Genomic DNA, 8,412 nt, shown 5'->3' with positions numbered 1-8,412 from the left:
GGAGAAGCAAGAAGAAAAGGGAATAGGTGGTTTTTGTGGTGGTAGAAACTTGCACACAATTCAAGGAAGGGAGAGGGAGAGGGAGAGGGAGAGGGAGAGATATATGGTGTCTGTAAAGGTGTGTTTTTGTGTATTGTGTGCAGAGGCAGAAGAAGATGCAGAAAGGAAGGGATAGATACGGAGATGCAATGAAAGGGACAGGGAGGTTTGTGCGCGAGTAGTAGTAGATAGGGATCAGTGTAATTAAGAGTAATATTTAAAGAGTTAATATTTTTTTAAACAATGCTAAATCAGTCATTCAAATCTAATATATAACATTTATTTTTTTGTCACTTTATAATTCACTAACATTAACCAATAATGTCAGTAATAGCATAACTCATGTCTATATTAGTATGACAAATTTTCAAAATTACAAAAAATGAGTCCGAGTTGCATAAACTCTAATCTGCTTATCATTTATAAGTATTTCTTTCTTTCTTTTTTAAGTAAAGTATTATTGTTATTGTCTCCAACGTTTGAGATAAGTCTTATTTATATCCTTAACATTTAAATTATTCTATTTGTATTCCTAATATTTGTAAAAGTGATTCAATATTAACCTACCGTCAATTACACATCATAAGCTTTAGTTGAAATTCTAAAAATTTCTTTTTTAAGTTAGAATACAAATGTTTGGGATAGAATCGATAATTCATTAAGTATAATAACTCATCAAAACTTAAAACTAATCTCCGCAACATTTACATAATTCATTTTGTTAGGGACATAATTGAACCTGTCATAAATAGTGGGTACAATATTGAAATCGAACATATCCAAATGAGACGTAATTGAGAATGAATACATCTAAATAAGAATAATTGAAAAATACAATTTGATCTGTTAGTATAATTGACGATATGATAACATTGAATTACTTTTATAAACGTTAGTAATACAAATAGAACGATTTAAACGTTAGGAATACAAATACGATTTATCCCAAATATTAAGGACAAAAATAATATTTTACTTTTTTTTTTCTTTCTTGCATAAACATGATTCAGATTGCAAATTATTATGTCACTAGCATGACGGGTAGTAGAAATAAAGATCGTGGTAGTGGGTAGGGACGGACATACAAGGTGAGTGGAGGCCTCGGCCCCAACTTTTTTAAAAAAAAATTAATAGTAATAAGTTATTAAGTATGATTTAATTTTTTTTAAATTTATTTAATATTTAGTCTAATATAAATAAAAGTCCAGTCTAACCTAAATATTAATGATTTCTAATATCTAAAAAAGTAAGTAATAATATTAAAAAAAATCTGAAAAGATATTATTACTAATGTTTTTTAATTAAATAAAATTTTTTAAATTTCATAAAGTGAATTTTTTTTTCTTCTTGTGAGCATCCTTCTTGATTCATTTGGTATTAATTCTCTCTGTTTCAACTATTACAACTGAGAGATCTTTTTCAGCGATGAATATTGTGAAGAATAACTCATAAATAAAATGAAAGGTTAATTTCTTGCTAATTTTCTTTTAATTATATTGAAAAAAAAATTACTAAAAAATTTGACAGATTCTATTATCGATAAATTTTATGATACGAAGAATCGACCACTTCGTTAATAAAAAGTACATACATATTTTTTGTACTTTAAAATATATTCTCTATCAATATATTTTTGTAATACATTTTACATTATATAATTTTTTGTATAATTTTTTAATATTATAAATGTTATTGGCCCCTCCAGAATAATATTTCTGGATCCGTCCCTGCTTGCGTACTTGGCACACATACGCGTACGCGGGTAATGGATTCTATCCAGCATTCCCACAGTTATTTATTATAACTATCATAATGATAATTATCACATACTCTACCTGTTTAAATAGATACTAAAAAAATTCTCTCTCATACAAATAAGTTTTTCTTCATTTTGATTCATGGGAATATGTTTGGTGAAAAAAGTACTTTTAAGACTTTGAAGGACCATAAACCAAGATGCTAAATGACGAGTTGGGATGACATTTATACAGCAGTTATTGAAAATGTAAATTTTGACTCAAAGTTAATATATTTGCAGGCCGGTTTAAATTGGTTTGATTGGACCAATTATTTAAAGATTGATTTTTTTGAAAGAATTGATTTTTTTTTACCAACTATTTTTTTTGTAACATAGACTTAAAATAATAATCCATACTCCCAAAAACCAGCCAGAATTACTATCCATATTTTAATGATCAAGCACTATATATTTTAATGAAATACATATTTTCCTGGACAACTTCATCTTTTATATTGACATATAATTTTTTTTTCTGGAAAAACTTGAAGAAAATAAAAAAGAGTTTATAATAAATCCTAAGTGATTTAATTTATCATTTTTAATAGGAACAATAATATATATTATAAAAAATTAGAATAATAAACAATACACAAAAATTACAATGATAAATTTTACAATATCAAACAAAAAATATTCTATAATTGTTTTAAAATTCTTAGTATTTTTTATTTAGTATTATTTTGGACGATAACATTTTATTACTTATGACTCTATTGTTATGTATGATTAGTTTTTTATTTATTTTGTCATTTTTAATAAAATCAATAATTCATATTATAACAAAATTATGATAAAAAAATTAATTAAAAAATAAAAAATTAAAATATAAAAGAAAGTATTAAAAATGATAAAAAAAATTATGGAGAAATTTATTAAAACCAATAATGACCAGGAACAAACCTAAACACACGTTAAGTGCGCAAAGCTACAATTTCTTACTTCAAGTGAACGGGCTTTTAGGATACAAAATTACGTCTACGTTCAGAGAAAAAAAAAATTGCCAAACATCAAAGAATGGCGTTCAAAGAACTTAAACACACTTTTATCATTTTCAACGTGTTTGCCAAACATACCCTTAATAGTAATAGTATATCAAAAATCATAGTGTCTTGTTTGAACAGAATGAGTACATCAGATAACGAAATTCCTAAAAAGTTATATACCAACATAATCCACAAAATACTAGTCTGATTAATAAAGAAAAGAAGAACAAGATTGATCAGCTTCCAGCTTCGTCGCGACATCGAACCTACAATATTGTGACTAGCTCAATTGAGATACCTCGAACACCCCAACACCTTCGGGCTTGAAGTCAGAATTATTCGTGTTCCCATCTTTCTTTGGCTCTGAAATTTTACCAATTTATTTATGTGAATCACCTCCCAGCACATCAATTGCAGGCACATTTGATTCCGCATCCTTAATCCAACTCATTAGCTTGTTATGAACATCAAGGGATTATGACCAATATATTTATTAAACACCAGTAGTGTTACTTAAGCGGTAGCTCCTTATTACAATTTCCTATTTAGCCAACAACATTTAAACTAGGCCTCAAAAGGAAACAGTTATCCAATATAGTCAAAAGCAAAAATCAAAACAGTGAATGTCTAAACCCAAGACCATACGAGATAGATATACCTAATGAGAGTAAAAGAGAGAGAGAGAGAGAGAGAGAGAGAGAGTTTGTACAACCAGACAAGAATCAAGACCATGAAGGGCAAGTAGCAGGTCATCATAAAACTCAAAGAGAAAGAACAGAATACCAATCATAATATGAAGAAATAACCCAGGAAAAATAAAAGAAAACTATTAGCATGGCTAAGACTAAAATGAAATTGCACAACTAAGCATTCAGACAAATATTGTTTATCAGTTAAAATGAGTGCTTACAGGAATGAAAACCAGTGATTCAATTACATGTACAAAGATCAACTGAAATGTCTGAAGGCAATGTCGAGCATGGTGTTGAAGCTGCACTGCAAAGAGCAAAAGACTAGAAGATGTCAAAAGGGAGTCTCTTCCAATGTGCACAACACCATGAACTACTATGACATATTAGATAGTGCCAAAGCTCAAATGAAGCTGTTCTTATGGTTAGCACACTTTGTAACATCCCAACTTTTTGAATCAAATTATTATTTAATAACTAATTAATTAATTAAAATGGTAATGATTTAAGATTTGAATTTTAAATTTAAACATATGAGAGTACTAGTGGTAGTAAATCTCTAACCGACAATAAACAACCTTTTAAAATATAGTCATAATTAATTATACATTTATTAGATTTGAATGATATTTAGTTATATGAAAAGATAAGAATACTAGCTCTATTCCTTAAGTTCAGTATAAAATCAAATTCAAATTAAATTAGGTAGATAAATCGGTTACAAGTTCAGAGTAGAAAATCGCACTCTTATCAGCCAGCCTGATATACTAACAGTATTTTAGGAATATCTCAAGCTGTGGTTATCCGATTGACTTCATTTAAGATTTGTTTTAAAGATAATTCAATTCTCTATAAGTTTGTATCTAATAGCTAATTACAAATTCCAAACGTAGAAAAAGTTATAGGGCTCACAAAGTGACGATCCAGATTGAAGATTTCACCTAAATGCCTTATAACATAATCTGCACATACCTGAGAGCTATTTGATCATTTTTTTCTCATTCTATTCTCTTTTTCTATACAAAATATTCTAGTATACACAAAGTCTAGCCATGAAACAAGTCTCTTTACTAACAAATTGCATCTATTTGCATCGGAATACCTAGCGGAACTTCACTCGAGGTAGGAAATTTTGTGCTAATTTTTATATGTCATATCTTAAATCTTTTTGAACATATATGTTAGCATTGCACGTCATGATATAATGTCTCTTTTCTTCATACACATTATGCATTATAATAACAATCTTATCTGCATTAAAGAATTGAGGGAATGATCCTTCGGTAAGGGAAGGTGACCCCCAAAGACAAGAAATCGAGATGATCCTTCGGTAAGGGAAGGTGGTCGGCAAACTTTTGGGAACCTTCGGTAAGGGAAGGAGACTCCCATCAATTTTATATAATAAGATATCTTTGTTGATATAACTCTTTTCTTGTGCATGTCTAAATAACCTTGATTGTAAATTGAATTGAGGGAATGATCCTTCAGTAAGGGAAGGTGACCCCCAAAGACAAGATATCGATATAATCCTTCGGTAAGGGAAGGTGATCGATCGAGATGATCCTTCGATAAGGGAAGGTGATCACCAAAACGTTTGGGATAAGAACCTTCGGTAAGGGAAGGAGACTCCCACCTTTTATACCGGTTTGAGCTCAATATCTTCCATAAAAACTACGAGAAAAAGTAATGAAAAGTACAATAAAAAGTGTGATCATGATTGTTCTTCTTTTATCCTTTTTTAATTTATGAGTATGTTTATTATTTCATTCAAAGATGCTTCTTTTATCCAAAGTTCATTTTTATTCGATGGGTGATATTGTTTAAGATCTTTATTTTATTCAGATCTATTCTATTTGACTTAGCTATGCCAATGTTACTATTTTTCTCTTGTTTATTATTTATTTTGCCTTGCTTTATGGCCTATGAGGACATCATACCAAAGTTTATGAGTTTATATTTATATGTTTTAACGCTATAGGCATTTTTTTATGCATTACACATGTCATAACATAAGTAAACGAGAAGCATCTAAAAGTCACACCACTCCGACTAATCAAGACTTTTGAAAATAATAATTGAATAACATTGCATCATCACTATTTTTATTATAAAACTCGGAGTGGCTGGGGATGGATACGATGACACCATATAGATAAACTACTGAGAAACTATTGTTTCTCACCCCTCTCTCCGTACCATCTTCAGGAATGATGCAGTACGAATCAATACAGTTGAGGTAAAAGACAGGTGCACTAGTGGGAGCAAGCTATCGAGGACGTAGATACAAAACATTAAACGTTTACCTTAAGAAGGAAGAATATGCGATTGTTTTAGCCATAGTTAAACAAAATAAGAGAATTAGAATTTCCTATGTGTCTTGTTTTATCCTTATTGACTGATTGCAATTGTAACTATTATGTTTCCTTTTTTATTTGGTATGAGTAAAGCTTGTCATTGTTGTACCTTCATAGTTTAGCACACCAATTTTTCATGTTAGTATTTTCAAATCCACTTATATTTTTCAACTAGTAACTATTCTAATAAAAACTAATTATTCAATATTTTTATCTATAAATTATTTTATATAAATATTTCACATTTGTCTTAAAAGAAAATTTTCACAAGATTTTGAATATCAGCTACTAAATATAATTTAAATAAAGCTTAACTCAATTTAAAAGTATTAGGGTGTTACACACTTAATCCAAAAAACATAGTTGACAAAAAACCTTATGAATAAACATCCCAATTGCAAGGTGATACCAGTCTTGTACAATCCTGATTGCCTCACATTTTAGGTGAATTTAGAAAAACAAGTATCAATGGGAGAAATGACTGATAAATCATTGTCACCCTTTTTCACAATTACCAAGTTCAAATCAGAGAGGTTATTGAATATGGAAGAATCAAAACACAGCACACAAGATTTGAATGAATGCTCTAATCTGAATAAATCAGGTTGGGGACAAGGTTTACTGATTTCATTTTTACTAGCAATTCTCAATCTGAGTAAACATGTGAGATGTCCAAAGCATATCTAATTCAGTATCCTTAGTACAACTATATTGCTTTAATTTAGATGTGCAAAGCAAGTAACAAACCTATTCTTTCCTGTATATTTTTTCCAGAGCCTCCAGCTCAATGAATCTCCTCTGTGGCCTGTGAAAAAGCTGCTCACAGTAAAATTTGTGTCATTTCTTGAAATCATCCTTCATCTACAATCATTTCAACCAAGCTAGATACATAATTAAATAATTTATCAAAAGCCTAGAAATCAGCAAAGAGATCAGACTAAAATTTTGAGCTACTTGAATGTTTAAGAAATTAGATTCTAAACTTTTAAAGTAAGCACAGAAAAACAAAAAAAAAACATGAGTTATAGAAAATTAGGAATTTAAAAATCCTAAATTGAGAAAAAATGTGAAAAGATGTAAAAAGACCTAATATGCACTGATGGATGAACTTGGCCATGCCAGACTTGAAGACAAGAATATGGAAGCGGCACAAGAGGAAGTTCTCAACAGTGAGAGCTTGGGCGTTGTGACCAGATCTGGAGAGGCGATGAACTGCGGTGGCGACGGCAACGACGACGGCGAGGCGAGCTCTCTCTCTTCTCTAAATCTCTATGTTTTGCTCTTCTTTCAGATCTCTTCAGCCAGCGGCACTGAATCCATGCCCAAACCGTGCTCCGAGTGTTTCACATCCGCCGGAACAAAAGCAAAACAAGCGGCAGAACTTGTCGGGAAAGACGATGCAACGATGACACCATGCGGATTTGACGCGCTATAGTGAGAGGGAGCTGGCCTTGCGCTTCAGAGCTCCGGCACGGTGGCACGTTGATGTAGGCTTAGATGCGGGTGAGTCGGTGGTAGTGGAAGGAGTTTGAGATGCGGCATCGCGGTGTTTCTCCCCCATTGGAATCGAAAAATTCTGATTAAGGTTTTGGAGTTCAATTACTGGATCTCTTCCACTATGGTGTGCCGTTGATGCTTTCTTGTAATAAGAAATTCTAAACTTCTTTCAAATTCCTCTCAACCGTTATTCTGCTTTATTTGTGAACCAACCCATGCATTTTTTATTATTTGAATTTATAACCTGGTCCTTCAAGGTCCAGATTATTCTTTCTCCACCGAAAAAAGCTCCTTCATTCATTAACGATTAATGGAGAGATCTAAATGTATATCAAGTTCAAGACAAACATATTAAAGAAACATTTTTAAATAATATTTTTTATTTTCTCAAAATTAAAGTAACATTTTTATTATTTGATAACCCTTTTAAATTTAAAAATAAAATTAAAAAGTATTAGCAAAATATAAAAAAAACGTGTAATTTTAATTTTAAGTGTTTTTAAAGTTGTTTATTGTAACTAACATAATGATAACTACTATAAACTCTACCTATTTAAATAGATCCTAAAAAATGTCTCTCTCATACAAATAAATCTTTTGTCACTTTGATTCGTTAGATTAATGGAGGATCCAATGTATATTAAGCTCAAAACAAACAGATTAAATGATAAAATGAGACTCGTCTCTCTTTCTTTCTGGTTGGTCTCTTAATACTAATATACTATGAAGGAGGCAAATTATGTTGTAGATATGGAAAGGACAGAACCTCTCCTTTAGCCTTCACTTATTTAAAGCTCGCATTTTGATATTAGATTGGCTCTTGATATGGACTGTGTTGATCTTTTTCGTTATAGGAATTTTTAGTTTTTCCTGTTTTTTATTTTTTTTTTATTTGAGGAGTGCTAAGGAATTAATAATTTTTATGATTTGTAATTATCAAATAGTTATTAATGATGTTTTTAATGGTATAAAATTTCATTTAATAATATAAAATTACTCATTTTTTTTACTCATTACATAATAATCAGAATTTAATAAAATTACTGACC

General features: G+C 30.3%; 1 protein-coding gene across 1 annotated transcript in view; it reads right to left on the bottom strand.

Annotated features, from left to right (window-relative positions):
• The window catches only part of LOC107625483 (transcription factor bHLH130), a gene marked incomplete in the record, with an annotated part of 3,208 nt that extends 2,987 nt beyond the window's left edge, over positions 1-221 (bottom strand). Inside the window, 1 exon segment of the mRNA XM_016328133.2 lies at positions 11-221.

This window comes from Arachis ipaensis, chromosome B02 (genome assembly GCF_000816755.2).
Source record: "Arachis ipaensis cultivar K30076 chromosome B02, Araip1.1, whole genome shotgun sequence".
Taxonomy (NCBI): Eukaryota; Viridiplantae; Streptophyta; class Magnoliopsida; order Fabales; family Fabaceae; genus Arachis; species Arachis ipaensis.
The sequence above is the reverse complement of the archived record's forward strand: the minus strand, read 5'-3'. Positions and strand labels throughout refer to the sequence as shown.